Raw genomic sequence first — 22694 nt, forward strand, 5'->3', positions numbered from 1 at the left:
GGAAGCGGCGGCAGATATGCTGCGATCGCGACGATTTTGATGGCAGCATCCCCGCCTGAAAAGGCGAACACGAACACGAATGACTCACAGAAAACCTTTATATAGATCTAAGGGAAGAAGAACAGCATGAATAGGAGCTGCGTTTTGCAGGGGATGAAAGTGAGAAGCAAAGGCGCGCAGCGGAACATAAAGCCGGTTTTCTTGTGCGACAAGCTTTAAGTAGGCAGCTGAGGTTGGAAAAGCACCAAGCACTAACTACCATTGCTCAAAGTTACGGTTCAAGATCGCAAAACAGTCTGAATAGTTTTGTTATAGCCAAGAATATGACGGAGTATTTATAAGATTTCGAGGCCTCCTGTAGGGGGAAGCGCATGGAGAGAAATTGTCGCTAAGCTTGGTAGCACTTCTTCTCGCTGAAGCGCAAGAACGGGCGAGGGAAAAACTGTTGCACTGAAAGGCACCTTATTGATGACACCAGCTTTCACCGGTGGGCATTTCCAAGAGGTGTCAGCAATTAAACAACAAACAACCGGGCTGTACACTGTAAACCAGTGCCCATAAGGGAATAAACGGAGTATCCTGTCCTCAAGCGCACTCGCTATCGAGGTCAGGGCATACTGCCCGATCCTCGGGGCACATTTTCATGACTAGAATTACCGAATACATATGGTCGGCAACGGATGGCGATTCTCAGCTCTATTATGCTGCGTTCTAGTACTTACGAAGATTTTAAGGGACGATTGAATGTTCTCTAATTGCTAACATCAAAAGTTCTGGTACAGAGGGTAAAAGTCTCCTTACATGTTAATTACATGTTATAATCATACCATAAAGAAAATGAGCTTCTGCTGCAAAGGTATAGGATGCTATAGATTTTAGTAGTTCAAAATGTACTCGAGGGCATGGTGCCCCGTGCCCCTTCAAGAGAGAAGACTAGATGCAAAGCTTCTCCTTTTTAATTTTGTTTAGATCGCACCTGGATTTCGAGTATTAGCTGAACGCCGCCGTAATAGATTGGCAATACGCTGAACCATATCCTCCTTTATACACTCTGTGCCTGGCAACTCCGCGCTCCGCGGCCGTCGCCGCCGCTCCTCTTCCGTTGACAAGTTACGCTGCTGGCTGCCGAGAGATGGCGACAGCGACGTAGGCTCACCCTCGCCAGGCGAGTGCCGGGTGCGCCGTGTTACAAAGCGGTCCGTACAGCCACGCGCTGCCGCTTTCTCGCTGTTTTGTGGATTATTTTGCAGTGTGCAATGTCATGCTTCTACTTTTGTCTGCCTTCGGGTGCTGCAGGAGTACAGCATTGCACCAAATGGTAAGTGCCAGCTTTGCTTTGTGCTTCCGCCGATCGCTGCGTAGTGTTAAGCTGCTTTGAGGCTTGTAAAAAATAGTTACATCACCAAACACTGTCTTTAGTAAGCGTCAATACCATCAATACTGCAATAGTACTGTTAGATGTGCACCTGTGCTTTCTGGACTGCAATGCTAATTGCTTCCTTGCCTAACTCGTCTGCACAGTGTGTTAGATGTGCTCCTGCGAAGTTTTTGTTTGGAGTATACGCTACGAAATTACCAAATTTTGTGATAAAATAGAAACACAAGATTTATCTATTGTGAAGGTGACTACTTTAAAGTAAGTAAACCGAACCGTGCAAAGCCTAAATTAGTTTTCCTTGTCAACTATATCGCTGTTTCTGTCTAGCATCGGAAACGGCAAAACTCGTACTCAACCGCATTATGGCCTGTGAAAAATAATGACAGCACCAGAAGTGTGTTTATTACGCGTCAGTGAGGTAATAATAGTATTAAATGTCACAGGTGTATTTTCTGGACTGCGATGCTAACTTCCTCCCTGGTTAGCTCGTCTGAGTGGTATGTTACATGTGCTCCAGCGCAGTATATTTTGTTTTGCTAACTGCGCAATTCTGTGAAAAATAAAAACGCAAGCTTTGCCTATTATGACGATTATATTGAAGTGATCGAAACAGAAAGATGCGTATATTTGTCTTTTCTTATTTTTCTAGTTAAAAAAGAAAACGTTTCTACGACGCGCTGGTTTATTGAAAGTAACAGCTGATAAGAAAATTGTTCTCCTTGGAGATCTCAATGGTATACTGCGATGCAGTTGTTCCAATCACCTGTAAATCAAGCTGGCTTCTGAAGTGCTATCAGTGACAGAAGTCACCGTCAACATTTTTCCGTACTTGTGGCAAATATTCATCACACCACTTCTGCATGGTACTCTTGTTGCACAATTGCTGTTGTGAAATGTGTAAATAAATGCTGGTGCCCACAGTCACCCACATTTTAATCTCATGCAGACAACTTGAGCAACTAAGAAAAAAACATTTTGCACAGTTTTACAAACAACACATTCCTCTTCATCCAGCGTTGCTTTTAGGTGAAAATGCGCTCGTTGATTTGCCCTGTGTTTTCAGGCTTTTAACAGAAGCAAACGTTCTAAACAGAATGTAAGTTTAAATTACAGAATAGCAACTCTCTTAACCTTGAAGTTGGCGCATGATAGCCTAAGTTGCTTATGCGCCACTAAACCCAACACAACAACAACAACAACAAAAAAACGCGCACACACAAGCGTATACGCACACATACGAACGCACGTTTGCGAGCGCGCGAGTTATGTCGTTTTTTCTTGTGACGTGTCATGCTGCTTCCAATCTAAAGCGCTGCTTTTTGTACCCGATTTCAAGTGAGGGCCAATACGTTTTTTGAGCACAGCTTGGAACACAGGCCGCAGGACAGAAGGGTGTAGTACTCAAACCCCACTTCGCACTTTGAGAACATCGCCTGGATTGTTCTACAACCTATAGTCTGCACTCATGGTGCAATTCATCACCGAGATCGTTACGTGCAGTTACGTAAATAACGTTTTGGGTATTTAACGCGTGTCCCGACAAGGAACGCTTGTTTTCCGTTTTTGCTAAGACTCATCACACGTGATAAACGCTCCGTCATTCGAAATACCGCAACACCTTGCCTTCAAGCTGACTACCGCTGCCTAATTTATTTCGTACTGAAAATGAACGGGATGCGAGCTATACATACGGTAAAGGCGCATTCTTTTCGTTTTATTTTATATCTTTCAGAAAAACGAAAATTACCGTAACATCATCACCCGGTTACAACGTGGGAAACGTTCTCGAGATTCAGCCTTTCGGTGGTAAGCCCTCAGATGAAACTCTCGGTCCTTTGTTGAGAACATACAACAAGAGCATAAGTATAAAAGCCTCATTACATGTTGAGTTCACGGCGCCCAAGGGTGATGCGAGAAGAAAAATACCCACTGAGTGAGCTAGACGCATACAGTTACTGCTGAAATCGAAAAACCTCCAGATCATAGCTAAAGTGAGAAAGACATGAACATTGTGATGAAATAGAGCTTGTCCGCCTGGATGAATGCAGAAGCTTCCTTAAGTTTAATGATAGCTTGACAGGATTGCGCCAGCCGCGACTTTTCGTTTGCAGTGCAGTAGAGACAGCTTCTGACAGGCGTGTGGAACAGAGAGATAGAGCAGGTGCATTCAGCGTATTTCACCGACTTTTTTAACAAGAAGCCGCAGTGATATATTCTTGGTAATGTCGGTTTCACAGAATTTACTATTTTCGACAATTTTTGCCCCTGTCTCAAGTTGGCTTGCTGAAAATACTTTGTATTTTTTCTCCTTTTCAGATTCTCTGCAGCCCTTCAACTTCACTATAGCTTACAGAGACTGCGCAAAGTGCAAGGTCTTCCGACACAGCTACATTAACAATGGTAAATGCAGACTATTTCATTCCAGCTTACATTTAGGTATGTGCTTTCTGTAAATGTGACTTTTCCCGATAGCTAAACTCCAGGACGTGATATCATGATGGCCATAAGTAAATACACTGCACTATTCAAAGAGCCAACGTACATTCCCTTAATATCTGAAAGTGGCGGCCTTCCTTTGCGTATGAATGAAAGCCTGAAGGACTTTGCTGAAACACTAATCACACGTTAAAACGGCACATGAATTCTTTCAAGTTATTTTCATAAAAACAGTTTTTACACCCTCTGACAGTAGTAGAATACTGGTGTCCTGCTCAAAGGAGAAGTTTGTTGAGAAGTTTGTTTACTTGACCCTACATATTGTCTGTTAAATTAAAAGAAATGATATTTAATTGTCATATTTGTAGTTATGATGCCAACTTCCCCATCAATATACGTGGGTCATGCAGATTTTCAGTGAACATGAATATTACATGAATTAAGTCTCTAGCAGGGCATCCAACTGCTCTCTGCATGAAAGTTGATACACTTGTAATCCGCTGCCCGCCTAGGAAGAGATAATGTTTATTGACTAATTGTTTTGGCCTTGATAGTTCTCACGCCTAGCAAATTTGACACAACGGAGAATATGACAATGCCTGATGATAATGAGAGAGTGCTGTCTGGCGTCCTTTTTCCAACGCCGAAGGAATCACGTAATTTGTGTGTCTGTATAGGGCTCCGTCGGATGGCTATAACACTAATGCGCCACTCTCTAAGCGCCATTTTGGAATATCTATACGTAACCATACGGGATGAAGAGTCCAAGAAATGTACCTCAGCACAAACCACAATCCGCTTCTGCAGAGATGTGATTGAGAGGCACAGCTGCGCCATATGTCTGGTTGGTTTGGTTTGTGGGGTTTAACGTCCCGATGCGACTCAGGCGATGAGAGACGCCGCAGTGGTGGACTCTGGAATTGACCACCTGGGGCTCTATAACGTGCACTGACATCGCATAGCACACGGGCGCCTTGCTTTTCGCCTCGATCGAAAAGCGGCCGCCGAGGCAGTGATTCCATCCCGCACCCTTGGGAACAGTAGTCGAGCACCGTAACCACTGCGCCACCCCGGCGGGGCTTGGGAGCAGCTGGCGTTGAGAGAAAGCGTACCAGAGATAGCCAATTTGTGGTTAATATCTAATAAAAATTTTGCGAGGAGAGTATTTAACTGCAAATGAACGTTATCCACGCAAGATATCTGCCTCCCCCCTCGATGCATGCACGCAAACTCCCAATAAGGATTGCGGCAGTTTGGTGCGTTTCGGTTTCGAGCTCAATGCTACAAGTTTTGTTGGCGATCGCTTTGAAAAGCATATTGGCAGCTTCGTCAGGTACACGTGCGGTATTGCAATAAAGGTAGTTTTCGAGGAACTATAGTACGAAAGCCGTGCTTTAGAGAGCAGTCTATTTTAGTTTGAAGAGGCGTCATACCGAATGCAGAAAAAACTCCACTACCGTACTGACCAGATCAAATATTCGACCGATATTTCAACCTACCGCACTGAATGAATTACCAAGCCGGCATATATATTTTCAAGAGAAAAACTTTGTTTAATATGCGACTAATCAAGTATATAATATTACTTGTACTATTACCAAATAATGATCGGGATTCTGAAACCCTCGAATCGGGGCGCGACGATGGGCAGCAGAGGAACTTGTTCTGCTGAAAATATTCAGGAGCACGACTACACCCGTGAGTCTGTTTTTTATTGTTCATAATCAAAGGTACTTTCATGCATGCTATTAGTGCTTTTAACTAGTCTAAAATTACACAAGTTAGCCAGGGTAAAATTACTCACTCACGGATTCTAGATAGAGGGGGTGCTACTGAGGACAGTGCAGGCAGCAGAAATAATTAACGTTTGGGTCCATAGTTCAATTTGCCGGACCTCAGTACTGAATCACGTTTTGAGGATTTAGTTGGAAATATTTATGTATGTGTCTCGTATTTAAGAAGTAATTGGATCTGGAGCCAGTATTCTGAGCACACTAGATCCGCTCCCTCACGATTCAGTTTTTGAGTGCTGAGGTACTTTAATAAGAAAAATATTTTCAACCGCACATCCCACCTTCTGTCAGGACACCTTAATGTTAGAATATCATGACGGAAATAAAATAACGTACCCTGCTATCCATCATAATCATCGAAGTGATAGGTTTTCAGCAACGTTAGCCGAGTTCATCAATTTCTCTGCAAAGAATCTAATATAAAACTGTCTGTTCGATGTTGTACAGAACGGTGGACTTGTTTAGCGGTGAGTTTCATGCGAAAAATGAATACGAGCTAGAGTTGTTAGACCATTGAGAATGGGGTGAGCCAGTACTTGTTTTTTCATTGTGGTCTAAGTTTCGGCTAGCAAGTATTCAATAGTATGCAGTAGCAATCTGCCGCAATGTGTGAAAGATAACCAGGCATCGCCTGTTCTACACCCGTACAAACGTGCTTGCATGCCTAGAAGTAGCGCGCTCGGCTAGGGATCATAAGGTTCTTTACTCAGGTGGGTTAAATTCTCACTTCGAAGTGCTGGGCACGATTACCTCTCATTTTAATTCAGCCACAACACGTGGTCTCATGACGTCACCCAACCGCTAACCAATCAGTACGTGGCCACTGCACCTGCGAACTACCAAATGCAAGAGGCATGTCCCTGAGAATGACCGATGAAATAAACAACGGCGAAATGCAAAGTAGGCGTCTCAGTGCTAACGCAGTAAAATATGATGTGTTCATTTTGGTACACTCTCCTCGACACGAGGTTGAAAAAACGTACTAGCTGTCCCGTTGTGGTGGCTCCGTGGTTAGAGCCCTCCACTCCTTAACCCAAGGATGCGGGTTTGATTCCGGCCACTGCAGCTGCCTTTAGATGAAGGAAAAAAGAAAGGCGTCAGTGAAGTGTGTTGTGGCGGTCATTAAGGAAGCCAAAATGATGGATTCTTTGGGGAACTTCACTAGGCGTCCCTCACAGCCGGAGTCTCCATGGGGCGTTAAACCCCATATATCCTAAACTAAACCAACGTTCTGCTGAAAATTTTGACCTCACTTAAAATGACGGTCTGAATTTTATCGAGCAGGGGATAATGGCAGCCGTAGTCAAAAAAGAAGAAATGGTGAAGTTGACCTTGCTCACTGCTTCAAGATGTGTTATCAGACATAGCATGTGTAAACACTGAGAAAACACCGGTTCTGTGTACCGGGAGTTTTGAATATTGAGGTTTATGAAGTATTCTTAATGTGACCAAATCCCGCATTGACGGCATTCCGAGGGAAATATCACGGCGATGGCTCTGTAAGGCGGTAATTGGCAGGTAACATAGCCTGATATTGATCGCTTACCGAGCATGCTGGCATCATCAGGTCATATCAGATGCGAGTGCTACGAACGTGAGCTTTTCGAGCCTCCCAGCGGGCTTGAGCTTTTCGTAATATCCGGTACCCTCAGGCAACGCAGGTACGTCATACGTCTCAATTCATTTCGGGTGTCCTTTCAAAGAATTATGTAGCTTACGACTCAAATGAACATGTAAGAATCAATAGATTCTCAAATCAAGAGGATGGGAACTAGGCCAGTAGAAAATTGCTTGTACTTGAACGAGGATCCTCACTATGACCCTTTACGGGAGTCATTACTGCTATCATGTCACACTTTTAAGGCTGTGCTTATCTGTCCAGCAAATTTTGTTTCTTTGCATCGTAAGCAAGAAAGTGGCTTAGACAATGCTATATGATTAAAAATTTGTATCTAAGATAAATCATTTATTACTGGGTGCTCAATAATGAAGGTTCGTTTACTATGAGAACACCATGGCAAGTTAGATGGTAATCTACTTGATGTCCGGTGTACGCAATGCCTCCTGACTTGAAGGTCATGGTATTTTTGAAGAAAGCAAGCATTATTTTAATTTATAAGAAACAAGACGTCAGTTACTTCTTTAGACAACTTAAATTCGTTCAGCTTACTGTCGATTGCTTTCAAATCATTTACTGAAGTATTCACTTAGAGGGTCACAACAATGTTAGACTTCATTATTCCAAAGAATCAGGTAGAGTTTGATAAAAGCTAACCTGCAACCGACGTTATTCGCGCTATGAAGTCGGTCACACAAATATGAATGCTTTAGAAGCAACCCTACATAGAGCCTTCATTGATTACAACAAATAATTTAATTCGGTAAATGGCTCAACAATCATGCAGCTGTTGCTTAGCCACAGTATGAAAATCATATGAAAAACAAATATTGCAAGATATCTATCATGCTTGCCCAACACGCGTAGTCACTTAAAAAATAAAATCTAAATATGAATTAGGAAGGTAGACACGATCACTCTGATGCAATGCAATGCAATGAATACATGAGGTATTCAGAGATCTCTGAGATTTGCTGATGAAATTGCTTTACCATGCCGCTCTGGTGATGAATGGAAATTATTAATGGGGAAACAGACAATGAACAATCATGAGTTTATAAAGCAAAATACTCGGAAAGGAACTGCAGCTTGCCGCTTAGTGAGGTGTTCAGGCACTGTAATACGCCAAACAAAGCATCTATTGAGAACAGATGGTGACTGCAGATAGAGTCCACGAGTATTGTATTGTGTTCTATGGCGCATAAGTGACGCATAGTGAAATTTGTTGGCTTTGTAGGAAGTTTCTAAACTATGATTAAAATCTCACAGTTGGTTATGAAGCTTGGCTTCTTTAAAAAAAATGTGAAAATGCAGGCTATGCACACAAGGGCATTAGCCAAATAGTAAGCGAGAATGAAGAAGTATACATTCACAACCGAACCGTGCAAACTATTTTTGTTAGTTTGCCCAGCCTTGTGCAAGAAGGGGATAATTTATTGGCAAGGGTCGTTTCTATGCATAGCTCACATATTGGTGTCGGTCCTAGTAAAAAAATTTTTAATATATGTCTATTATATGCCAAAGCGACGTAAAATGACTTCAGTGCATCGTTCTTCGTGCGTGCATGACTTCCTATAAATTACAGATTTTATTAGGTGCAGTGTAAAATTTGTTTTCAGCAGTTCATTTAGACAATCATATATCTCTCACCTTACATTGTACTAATGTGACTGCATGTTTGTTAGAAATTTGATCAATTTGTTCTATTGCGAGCTTGAGCAGTGCATATATAAACTTTGGCATTGATGTCAGTGCAAGAACTAAAAAAAAAGGATCGGAGAGAAGCCCATTTCTGAGGGACTATAAGGTTATGAATGACCGGTAACCAATATTTCTACAGAGAGACAATATAGCTGTTGCTTTGGCAAAATACTCACTTATAGAGCAAGAATACTGCGGGTAATAAAATATGTAAAAACTCGCTTGAATACAGAAATGTACTTGAAAGAAAATTATAAGTCTTACTTAAAGATACATCCGACAACAGAACAAACAAAAAAAGAGAAGCAATTTGCGAGTACATACGTTTCCGGCCTAAATCGCGAAAGGAAGAATGGTCTTTGGCAGTGCATGTAATGCTGAGGCAAGTTAAGCAGTGCTCGTTATGCGTTACCAACAGAGCTCCAAGGTACAGTAATAACCGTAACAAGGGGCGGCGGATATGGCGGATGAGATTAGAAAGCGTGCGGAGGTAGAGTGGCCGATGCTTGAATAAGGCCGGGTCGTTTTCAAAAACACTGCAGAGAGGCTTTCCGCCTGGAGTGGAACAAAGTCCATAGCCTGAAAGACTAGCTTCGGCTTATGATATGCGCACACCGGGTCATGATAAAAACGATGAAAAATAAGCATCTTCGCACTTGACTTTTTCAAACGCTTTCCATAACTTCATGCGCTATTTCATGTTGTATTCAGGTTGGCTCATTTAGAAACTTTGATTCTGCAGCAGTACTAACTAAGGTCAAGTACCATTTGTATGCCTATTGTGGCTGGAGAAAATCCACATCATTAACACATGTATCTCAGTTCCGCGGGGACGTTTATGTGACGTGCAAGTGAACTGCAGAAGCACAGACCAATACCTACCTGTCCGCGCAGGATGAACCATTAGATTATGTAGGCTGCGGCGCTTCCTTTGTCGCCGTGCATGCTGAGCTGGTAATGTTCTGAATTATTATACTTGTAACCGTTTCAATTTCCAGAAGCAGTCATTAATTGCAGAACAATATTGTTACACTCAGGTATTGCCGACATATTGCAAGGGTATCGACTGAGGGCACATGTAGTTTCATTACTACGGCGCAGCAGTATGACTACTTTTCCTCTCTATGCCATTCTGCAGGAAACGGCTGCAGCTAATGGGTCACTGATGATGCTCTAGGCGAAGAACATAGCTGCTGTGAGTTCGTTTACGACCTCCTGTGCGGCGCATCGCCCAAGTACCTGATATACGACGAAAGCTGTAAATGAGCACCCTCTCCGCATTCTACCCAAGCGAGAAAAACCACACCTTCTTGCACTCACGAACCTTGGAAACTGGATAAAAATTGTGCCTTTTCCTTCGAGGACTGATATTTACTATCGCAAAACCAAAACTTTGTATTCCGTGAATTAAATGCGAAAAGAGCAAACAACATTGATGGTGTCTGAATATTTAATCAAACTGCAGCTTAAGAGCTGCCTTTTCCTTCTCGAACTATAATACACAGCAATTTACGGTAACCGTTTCTCAGTAGGTAAGGTCTGGCGCCCAAATCTGAACTGTCACGTAAGGCACGTAACGTTTATGTCAAGCAAAAGAGTCTTCACTTTTGACTGCACTCCCATGGTTAAGGCGAACATAATAATAGCAGCACCAGATCTCAGTATCAACAGGTTTAGTCATCAATGAAACAAACTAAATGCGACAAACTACAGGGTAGCGACTGGTCACAGACGGTCTTCTTTATAGGAAGTTCTTTTTTTTGTAGGATAAACACATCGCTTCCTTACATGCGTTAGTAACGCGCGCCTCTGTTGATGCTCTACTTTCGTCATTGCCTCCATCAACGACCAAACCCCCTGCTATCATCATCATCATCATTATCATCAGTCCGATTATACCCACTGCAGGGCGAAGGCCTCTCCCATATTTCTCCAGATAACCCGGTTCTGTGCTAGCTGCATCCATTTGACCCCTGCGAACTTCTTAATCTCATCCGCCCACCTAACTTTCTGCCGCCCCCTGCTACGCTTTCCTTCCCTTGGAATCCAGTTTGTTACCCTCAGCGACCATCGGTTATCCTCTCTTCGCACTAGATGCCCTGCCCATGTCCATTTCTTCTTCTTAATTTCTACTAGAATGTCGGTAACTTGAGTTATTTCTCTGACCCACTCTGCACGCTTTCTATCTCTTAATGTTACCCCTACCATTTTTCGTTCCATAGCCCTCTGGGTTGTCCTCAACTTAAGTAGAACTCTCTTGGTTAGCCTCACCGTTTCAGCCCCATAGGTGAGTACAGGCAAGATGCAACTGTTGTATACTTTCCTCTTGAGCGATACCGGTAAGCTGCTAGTCATAATCTGCGAGTGCTTGCCAAATGCGCTCCATCCCAATCGTATTCTTCTTGTTATTTTCTTTGCGTGGTCCGGATCTGCGGTTACTACCTGTCCTAAGTAGACATATTCGCCCACTACTTCCAGTATTTCGCTACCTAATGTAAACTGCTGTTCCTTCCCGAGGCTGTTGAACATTACCTTAGTCTTCTGCATATTGATTTTCAAGCCTACCTTTGTACTTCTCCTGTCTAGGTCATCAATCATTATTTGCAGTTCATCCCCCGAGTTGCTTAGCAAGGCAATGTCATCAGCAAATCGCAGATTACTGAGGTATTCTCCATCTACCCTTATCCCTAACTGCTCCCATTCCAAGTCTCTGAATACTTCCTCTAAACAAGCTGTGAATAGTGCTGGGAAGATTGTGTCTCCTTGCCTAACACCTTTCTTTATGGGAATTTTGTTACTTTCTTTATGCAGAACTATGGTTGCTGTGCAGCCACTGTATATATCTTCCAGCACTTTCACGTACGGCTCGTCTACCCCCTGATTTCGCAATGCCTGCATCACCGCTGAGGTTTCAACTGAGTCAAACGCTATATTTCTGCTATATTTCTCACCTATTAGCAGTTTGGTGACATCTGGGGCATTGGATAGGGCTATGTGGAGCACTGCGATGGACGCAAGAACGAATGAACGATGTGATAATTTGCCAACGTCGTCTTTGGTTTTCCGGCTGGAGCTTCAGCTCCGGTTCGGAGAGGGGATGTGGCGGCAGATATGCGGCGATCGCGTCGATTTTGATGGCAGCATCCGCGGCTGGAAAGGCGAATGCGAATCGAGTGCGAAGGACTGACAGAAAAACTTTATTGAGATATTAGGGAAGAAGGAAAGCATGAATAGCAGCTGCGCTGTGCACGGGATAAAATCGAGAAGCAAAGGCACGAAGCGGAAAATAAAGCCGGTTTTCTCGTGTGGCAAGCTTTAAGTAGAAAACTGAGGTTGTAAAAGCATCAAGCGCTAACTACCATTGTTCAAAGTTAAGGGTCAAGATCTCAAAACAGTCTGAATACTTTCGTCATCGCCAAAGATATGACGGAGTATTCATAAGATTTCGAGGCCTCCTGTAGGGGGAATTGCGCATGGATAGAAATTGTCACTAAGCTCGGTAGCACTTCTTCCCGCTGAAGCGCAAGAACACGCAAGGGAAAAACTGTTACACTGAAAGCTACCTTATTGATGACACCTGCATTCACCTCTGGGTATTTGCAAAAGGTGTCAGCAATTAATCAACAAACAACCGGGTTATACACTGTAAACCTGTGTCCATATGGGAGTAAACGAAGTACCATACCCTCTAGCGCATTCGCTATCAAGGTCAGGGCAGATTGCCCGATACTCGGGGCACATTTTCATGACCCATTTATCAGAAACCTCTGTAGAAGCATTGTTAAAACTTTTTAACAAAATCTGTATATCCGGGGAAATTCCCGAGTCCTGGAAGAAGGCAGTTATAGTGCCACTTTTGAAGCCTGGAAAGTCGCCAAATTCTCCAGGTAGTTATAGGCCAATTGCCGTGACGAGCTGTCTAGCGAAGTGCTTTGAAAGTATGCTAAATATAAGATTGATGTTTGTCCTCGAATCCCAAAAACTGCTTGACATTCACCAGTGCGGCTTCAGAAATATATGTTCCACTACTGACCACCTTGTCCGCCTCGAAAATAAGAAAATACAGTTCGAGAAGCGTTCTTACATAAGCAGCACTGCCTTGCCGTCTTTTTTGACCTTGAAAAAGCCTACGACACCACATGGAGGTTTGGGATCCTGCGGGATTTGGGAGAGCTTGGAATTCGCGGCAGGATGCTAAAATGCCTAGCTGACTTTCCACATAATCGATCCTTTCAAGTACGTCTTGGTTCCATACTTTCTAAAAACTTCACACAAGAAACTGGTGCGCCCAAAGGGTACCACGCTTTTCATAGTAAAAATGAACTCTATATCTAAATTAATACCCAAGTCCATTATTTACTTAATTTACGTGGACGACTTTCAAACTGCGTGCACATCATCAAACGTAGCAACCTGTGAGAGGCAGATTCAGCTAACTGTAAATAAGTTGGCAAGGCATGATGGGCAGATAAAAATGGTTTCAAGTTTTCCACGCAAAAGTCTGTGGCGGTTCTCTTTTCTCTTAGACGAGGACTGCACACTGACCCCACCATCTACCTAAATGAAATCACACTACCAGTAAAACACGAACACAAAATTCTAGGTTTAACTTTTGATAGGAAGCTCTCTTTCCTTCCTCAAATAAACGTCCTGAAAAAGAAAGCTTTCAAATTTCTGAATATACTCAAAGTCATCTCACGCAAACACTGGGGGTCTGACCGGACTTGCTTTTTGCACATTTACCGCTCAGTCATTCGCTCTTGCCTATACTATGGCTGCATTGTATACGGGTCAGCAAGACCATATTATTTGAAGTACTTGGATCCTGTACATAATTCAGGTTTGTGTCTTTCTACTGGCGCTTATTCGCCACGAGATCGACCTAGAGGTGGCGCCACCGTCACTCCGGTAGTGTGGATCGGCAGCCGGCGGCGCTCGCAGAAACGCACGCTGCGTAGGTCTGCTTCCGAGTTTACGGCGGGTTTGTTGAGGATGTAAACGTGTCTTCTGCAGTATTTCTGCAATATTGAAGAAAAAAATCTAAGGATTTCGCCAATGCAGCAGAAGAAGAGCGGATTTTAGGAAAACAAAGCACGCAACCACCAGTCTTCTAGATTTAATTTGCACGTTTCTTGCGCTGTACCGCGCTCACGGGCCTAATGCTTGGGCCTGCCTAATGACAGCTTTGTTTTTCTTATCCACTTTTAAACAGTTTGCGCGTGTCTCATGCGAGTGAGACCGGCGAATTTAGTATCAATTCCACGCAGATACAAGGTTCGTGCTCTGACCTGCAGTAATTTAGATTGAATGGAGAAAGCCTAGTTCATTACATCGTACTTAACTGGAGGATTAAGCAGGTTAAATGTAGCATTGGCAGCGCACTGCATGGCGAGTTGCTTTAGACTGAGTGCACATCAACTCTGGCCCAGACAACCATGCGCCAGTATTCCCAAAAAATGAGATCACGCCGACACTATACAGGAAACCTCACCGCACAGTAAAGCGGATTGTTCACGTGTAGAGCGCTGAGTGGATTGAATTTGCCGAGATGCTATTTGCGGCCACTGTCATAGAATGTGGTAGTGTATTAATGCATGCGCCAGTAATTGTAAATGATTTCCTGAAACCGAGGAAAGTATAAGGGATTTCTGATGTGTGTGATGTTAATATATCACGGTAAATTAGTAGTGTAATTATTTTGTTTTGCAATGCGAATTAACTTCACCGTGTGAGAAAACTTTTACACACTTGACAGAATTTACAATAATCAGCGATTAATTTTCAGCAACGTTAAAGCGCAAGCTACGAATTATTAGCTGCGAAGACATCGTTATAAACTGTGCATTGGGGCTGTCATGTTCTGGGAAGCAATTTTATAGGCTGAAAATTTCTTTACCACTAATTATTTAGCAGTGACCAAATCTTATGCGAAGTAATATATTAGGATTGCTTTCAAAACAGATGCCGGATATAAAACTATTCCGAAAGAAATGGAGGTTATCTTATCATGCGGCTATAAAAATGTATTTATTCCCGAGCTAAACACTGATATTTAAGCCCGTATGAAGCTGTTTTACTCCCCTTATCAGAAATGACGAGTTTTGTCGGAAGACCGCACTTGCACGAAAAGAGATCATAATGGTTATAATAGGCTATCAGTAAAGTACATTGATCTAGGTCTATTATGTAATATTTAGGGCAACAATTAGGTGCAGGGAATATGTTTTCCAAACATTCGAGCATTTCTCTAAAGCAAAATGTGCTCACTTAAACTTTTACGGATGCACAGAAGCCTCCAAAAAAAAAGAACAGAAAATAAATGCATATTGGCCCGGGTTTAACGCATGAAAGCGGCATCGATCGGCTATGACGGATGATTGCAGAGGCTGGTTTTGGTGTCGTTTTTTTTATTATTATTAACACCACATTTACCACGTGGGATTGTTTATTGTGCAGTCAAATCCCACAGCAGAGGAACGCGTTTCGAAACGGTTGTGATTCAATCCCCCGTTCTCGAAATCAGCTGTCGAGCGCCCTTACCATTGAGACACCGCGACAGAGATTTAAAAGAAAAAAAAAAACAGTACTCACACAACTTTATCGTGCATACAGACGGCACAGTAGGCATAGAGTGGTCTGTTCAAACTGCATTCTGCTATATGAAGCAGTCTGCGGTGGCATATGTTTTAGTAGCTGCGGTATCCCAAACAGAAACGGGAATATGCGATTTCTGAGCATTTGCATTAACTTTTATTGACGGCAATGAGCTGTTTTGCTTTGACACGGAGGTAACGACAGTACCACTTCGTTTGAGACATTGCATGTCAAAGGATCTCAAGGGCCGAAGACCGCGATGGATGATGTCCTTATCCAAGCATGACATGCTCGATACGGACAAATATATATATATATATATATATATATATATATATATATATATATATATATATATATATATATATATATTAATGAAGCGTGGGGTTATTCACTGTTCATATTTATTTTGCAAGAAGCAGATAGGTAAGCAAAAGCTCACAGGAACTGCGAAACAAACAAAAACACTCCTACACACGCCGAATGAGCGCGCGTAAATCACTGCGGGCTGGCACGCGACGCGAAAACGCGTCCACACTGAGTAGGTTTCGCCGCTGAGCCGCAAGGTGGCGGCTCTGCTCGATCTCGAGGCCAATAGGACATCACCTATCGCAAGTCTTTATGTAGACACCAAAGAACCATCCGTAGAACTTAGAAGGACTATGCTCACATTTCCATATATCTTGAAAATACGCTCCCTACCAAAACATATATGCTACCCCATTGTCACTAAATGTGCCTCCAGAATATTGTCCAAAAATAGGCTTCAGTCAATCAAACCCTTGTTACCTTGATTTGAGGAAAAATGCAAAGAATTAGGAATACTAAACGCCCTCCCCAATATTGCATCAAGACAAAATTCACTGCCACTATGGGACAGCCTTCCTGTTGTGTGCGATTTCACACTAACTCAGTTTTCTAAACATAAAACACCACCTGACCACATCCTGCAAGAATTTCTAGCTCTTAAAGAAAAGTATGACAATTGCACACAATTTTACACTGATGGATCCAAGACAACAAAACACGTTGGAAGTGCAATAGTGCATGGAACATGGGAAAAAACTGTGAGATTACCTCAGTGTGCAAGTATTTTTACAGTTGAATGTTATGCTCTGGCAGTGGCTGTAAGCAATATAGTCAACGAGAACATTACAAACAGTATTATATACACTGACACCTTAAGTGTTCTCACAGCCCTTCACCACAAAAATGCAGTTGCACCATTACTCGGGGAAATCGTACACAGCATATCAACAGTCTCTGCTCGAGGACATAAAATAACGTTTTTTTTTTGGGTCCCGAGTCATGTCGGCATTGGAGGCAATGAGAGAGCAGACTTTTGCGCTGCCCAAACCCATGAAAAACGAATAAAGAACATAGGTGTGCCATACAGAGAATGCATGATGCTAGTGCAGAACAAACTAAAGGACGAATGGCAGTCATCATGGAGTAGGGAAGTAAATAATAAACTGCAGTTGGTGAAGCCCATTTTAGGGGAATGGAAATTATGTCGCCATCAAGAACGTCTTATAGAAGTGATTTTATGCCGTCTCTGCATTGGCCACACACACTTGACGAACAATTTTTTGTTGATAAAAGAAAACAAACCTGTGTGTGAAGAATGCGGACAGGAACTCACAGTAAAACAACATTTTACTTTCATGCATAAGATTTGAAATTCTAAGGAAAAAGTATTTTACTCGATTTTACGATGATCGCATTCCTTTCCATCCAGCTTTGATTTTAGGTGAAAGCGGACTTGTCGATATATTATGTGTTTTTAGCTTTTTAAAGGAAGCAAATGTTTTACGGAAACTGTAAAATAAATAGTGTACGCCACTTACAACCTTGTGCTTGGCGCATGATAGCCTGTGCTGCTTATGCGCCATTAAACCGAACACAATACACAATACATTTTCATGACTAGAGATACCGAATACCTATGGTCGGCAACAGAAGGCGATTCTCAGTTCTATTATGCTGAGTTCTAGTACTTACACAGATTTTAAAGGACGATTGAATGTCCTATAATTGCTAACATTAAATGTTCTGGTACAAAGGGTAAAAGTCTCGTTGCATGATAATTACATGATATAAACCTACTATAAAGAAAATGTGCTTCTGCTGCCAAGGTATAGGATGCTATTGATTTTACTAGTTCAATATGTACTCGAGGGCATGATGCCCCGTGCCCCTTCAAGAGAGAAGACTAGATGCAAAGCTGTTCTTTTTTAATTTTGTTTATATCGCACCTGGATTTCGAGTATCAGATGAACGCTGCCGTAATAGATTGGCAATACACTGAACGTTCGCAGGGTGATGAAGAATCTGAAGAGAATCCTCGTTAGTGCTTCCCAGAAGAAGATAGTTCACGTGTGTTATCAATGTCGACGGTGTCATGACTCCCGAATTAAGATGAGAATGTAACAGGATCCGGTCTGCCAAGGGGGAGGGGCTACATTTGGATGAACAGGAGTCACCGACCTGTTAAAAAGTTTTTGTTTTCTAAACGACGACTCATGTTTCGTCGAGATTCCCTGAGAGCTCACGTCAGCATTTTCCTACTGTAGTCTCACAATCGGAAGACGCGATTTTACTTAGTGAGAGTGTCGAATTGACAGAAATTTGCTTCTCTTTCGTGTGAAAAGCAGGAAAGTGTAGATCGTGGCGAGGATGAAGTCTGGCTGTACGACGATGTATTATAGGCTGACACTCGGTTAGGAGAATTCGCGCTGATACAAATTAAACAGGCCCAGGAATTTTTGTAGTCTAATACCGATCTAAGTCGAGTTCACGGATGCCACGCGAAGTCACATCTGTGAAGCTTTCAGCGAGAGACTGGAAACGATTCAAGATCTATTCGACCATTACGCACTGTGTAATTCACGTGGAAGCTGCCGCTTGAACATCTAAATTGAGAAACAATTTAGAAAATGACAAATTCGCCTGAAAGAACTGCGGGACAGCTTTGAAGTCAGGCGAAAACACTGAATTTTCAGCGTCCGTAAATGGCGAAGCGCGTAAACGCAATCAGGGACGCTGAGGAAGACGACATGTTCGCGGCTGTTAGGCGACGCATCCACATATATGTTTAGAGCCAGATCTAATGATAATGCTGTAATATTTTGAACGACTCGATACCATGGTCTACTACCAAGCAACAGCGGCTGCTGCCAAGTGAGGAGATTAGGTGAGCAGCACAACAGTGCCATCAAGAACAGCGGAAAGGCAGGCACAAGAAACAGACCTCTCATCCATAGGAATAAAAGCTGAACTGTCAAGGAGGATAATAAAAAACTGTCTCAAATTAAGTGCGTCCATTCGCCGAATAAGCATTACTCGTGCGCAATGCAAAAGTTGGACAGGTTGCGAAAGCCAAATAAATGATGGTACTCTGTGTCGGAGCGCAGAAACTGAAAGGACACATATAGAGAGCCTGTCAGGCGCAGCTGCAATAGAAACAGCAGATGCAAAGACATGCACACTAGTAAGCCTTTTGTGTTGTTTATTCAAGGAAAGCTGAATGCTAATTGACACAATTTGAAGCCGTGAATTTGTGGCAGGGATACCTCTGACGTATTTGTCAGGGCTCACGAATAGCTGTATTTACTTAATTCGTGGACAACCATTTACTTCGAGCATTGAAACAAATGTGCTGTTCTTAATTTCAGCCTCAAATGATTGTAACTGGTCGGTCGGGGCTTGGCAAGACACAGAAGAATCAAAGATAGGTTCTAAAACCATTACCAATTGAAGCAGGGCTAGTATCGGTGGTGACACTATTGCCGATTCTTGTAGGTGTGCTGAGATCATTATATATAGAGAGGCCCTGCATCTGAAGGGTGTTGTGTAATTCCGCTCCTCTCTTGTTGGTGCGCATGTAGCCCCAGTCTACATGTGTGCAGTTAAAGTCGCCTATAATAATGAGGGGGTCCTTTCTTGCCACTGTGGATGCAGCTTTAATGAGAGCAATTAATTCGGCGACCGGCTGTCTCGGAAGGAGGTAACAGTTAAGGATGAATAGGGGATAGGATTTCTGAGTAGACGGGATTAATTCTAAATATGTGTGAGCCACCGGGGAGTGTATTTCGTGACAAGTGTATGGAATTAAGTGTTGAACATACGTGGTAACCCTTGGGTTGGGAGTGATGTCAGAGGGTACCAGAGCGTATCCTGGCAGTGATACATTTGTTCCAGCATCCTCGAACGCTAATATATCGGGGTGTGTGGAGGAAGCAGAGAGTAGTTGCTGCAGGGGGTCTCGTTTGCGGCGAAACCCCCTGCAGTTCCATTGCAAAATGCGTAGTCGGGTGTTACTGCCTCCTGTCGACAGGGCCATGCTGGAGGGTAGGAGGGCGAAGGATGGAAGTTGGTGTAGGGTTGTCAGCTGGGGTGTTCGAAGGCATTCCAGCAATCATCTTTGGAATCTGTTGCATAATGGCTGTGGTTACTTGTCTGATAATTGTTTCTGTAAGCCTAGCCATGGCGGTTTCAATGTACGTTTGAGTCTGAGCCAGAATCTTGGCTTCTAGGTTTTGGGCAAAGTCTGAATTTGGAGTCAATGTCTGGAATGTCTTCTGGTCTCCGTTTTTTTGATGGAGGGGGTGTGAACGATTGGGGTGTTGGCGATTGAGGGGGTTGGTTGGATGTGGAAGGAATAGAGCTAACGGCTGCTCTTAAATGCCTTACCTCTTCCCGCAGGAGTGCTATCTCTTCCTCCCGCCGTGATGTTTGGGGTGTACTGCTGGCTTTGGTCCAGGCTGGCTGGCGATCCTGACGAGGCATTAGGGGTGGAAAGTCCTTTGCCGTGGGCACTGCTGTTTTGGGTTTCGGCGCTGTCCGTCGTCGAGGCTGGGGGGTCCTGGCTTTGCATGAGCCTGTACCTGTAAGGTGGTTCCCACCACAAAGAATGCATTTCGGCGTGCAAGTGTCTTCTTGCCTGTCGTGATTCTCTCCACATCGGGGGCAGAGTCCGCTTCTTGGGAGAGGGCACACATCTTACCTGTGACCAGGTTTCCAGCAGTTTGTACAAGCTTCAGGGCTGCCCTTGTATTTGGTGCATCGATGTACAACACACATGTACTTGATGGTGTGGGGTACCGGACCAGAAGCAAATGTTATTAGAATTGACAACGTTCTCCCCATGCGTCGAGCCGCTATGATATTGGCCTCCGGGTTGCGATACTGCAAGTCCTTTAGTATTTCATCTGGTGCTTCATTCCAGTATGCACGGGAAATAACACCCTTGACTGCCGCTGGAGGTGCCGCGATATACGCGGCTACCGGGAATTTCTTTCCATCTATAGTGATTTCCTGCATGTTCACTAAGGCGAGAGCTGTTGCCTCCGCCACCGTCGCTACCGTGAAGGTATTGTTTGTGGGATGAACTCTGATGTGCAGTTCACCCATCACTGAGCAGCTCGGAGCTGCATGCAGTGCCTGCAAGAGACTTGGAGCTGGAAGCTTTTCCAGGGAGAGCCCGCCTCTCGGGCGAAATACGACTCGGATCGTGCCTGCCGGCAGCGCGGCAAGTTGTTTACTTTTGTGCACAACCGCGCGCATCATGCGTAGTAAGTGCGGCGTCTCCTGGAGCGGGGCTCGAGAGGTTCCGGGTGCAGCGTCCGACGGCGCGCCGGCGTTGCTTACATTCGGCCGAAACCTTCCAACACTGGTATGGAGCAACTCGAATGAGACCCTGGGCAGTGACCATTATATAATAACTATAGAGCTTGACTTTGCCAAAAAAGCTAAAATCTACCGTGTCCGGCAAACTAGCTGGGATAACCTGCGTAAGCACAGAGAGGCCAGAACATTAAAGACCCCCTTTAACCTCCACACATGGATGACACAGCTCAAGGAGGATGTCCAGGCTTTCACGCAAACTTTAGACACCACCCCCGAGACTCCCATTGCAGATAGTAGGTTAATGCACCTTCTCCAAGCACAGAAGAGTATCCTTGCGCGCTGGAAAAAACATAAGCATAACCGAAAACTTAAACTTAAAGTGGCGCAAATTCAAAAGCAAGTAGAGGAGCACAGCGCCGCCCTCAGTAAACATAACTGACACCAAATATGCGATGGGTTGCGAGGTAATCTCTCCTCCTCCAGGGCCTGGCATCTTCTTCGACACATGATAGACCCCGCACAAAATAAAAAGGAAACTCGGCTTACCCTCAAAAGGCTTATTCATAAACATCGATGTAGTCAGCAATCGCTCTTAGCCCAACTGCCATCAATTTATACTACTGTGGGCCAAGCAATATCCTATCCAGACTACATAGGCCCTGATCAACCCTCCCTAGATGCCGCCATTATGGAGATCGAAGTTAGATCAGCCCTCCTTAAGCTACGCAACTCAACTCCTGGAGAGGACAAAATCACCAATGTCATGCTCAGAAACCTAGATGACCGTTCTATTTCCCTGCTCACTGAATACTTTAACGAGTGCTGGGAAGCGGGGCAGCTGCCGGATGAATGGAAGCACGGTAAAATAATATTCATTCCTAAACCAAACAAGCCCATAAATGCCCAAAATCTCCGTCCCATCTCCCTGACATCATGTCTGGGGAAAGTCTTTGAGCATGTCATCCTCACCCGTCTTACGCAACACATGGAATCCCATGGACTGTATCCCCATAGCATGCTAGGTTTTCGACCTCATTTATCGGCGCAGGACGCCCTACTACAGATTTCAAATGCTATCCTCAATGATATGCCACACCACACCAGAGCAATACTGGCAGTTGACTTCACCAAAGCATTTGATAAGGTCACGCACAGTGCTATCCTGCAAGGCATTCAAGAGCTGCAGCTTGGGCCTAAGGCCTATAACTATATCAGGGCCTTCCTGAACGGACGCACCGCCTCCCTGCATATAGATGATATACAGACCCCCTCTTTCACACTTGGTAACATTGGCACCCCGCAAGGCGCAGTGTTGTCGCCATTCCTTTTTAATATTACCATGATCCCGCTGGCAAAGGCTTTAAGCAGTATCCCACACTTGGGACACACCATTTACCCGGATGATATCACGGTTTGGACCACATACGGCTCGGATGGAGACATAGAATCTACACTTCAAGAAGCGGCCACAGCTATATCTACCTACACGGAAAAAATTGGCCTTGAATGCTCCCCGACAAAGTCAGCACTCTTTCTACTCCGGCCG

At 43.8% G+C, this 22694-nt stretch overlaps 1 pseudogene; it reads right to left on the reverse strand.

Moving 5' to 3' along the window:
• Positions 1–18858: 18858 nt before the first annotated feature.
• On the reverse strand, positions 18859–20932 carry LOC146195161 (uncharacterized; annotated as a pseudogene).
• Positions 20933–22694: the final 1762 nt, after the last annotated feature.

The sequence above is a fragment of the Amblyomma maculatum genome, chromosome 3 (genome assembly GCF_055883805.1).
Source record: "Amblyomma maculatum isolate TAMU_Amacu chromosome 3, ASM5588380v1, whole genome shotgun sequence".
NCBI classification, from domain to species: Eukaryota; Metazoa; Arthropoda; class Arachnida; order Ixodida; family Ixodidae; genus Amblyomma; species Amblyomma maculatum.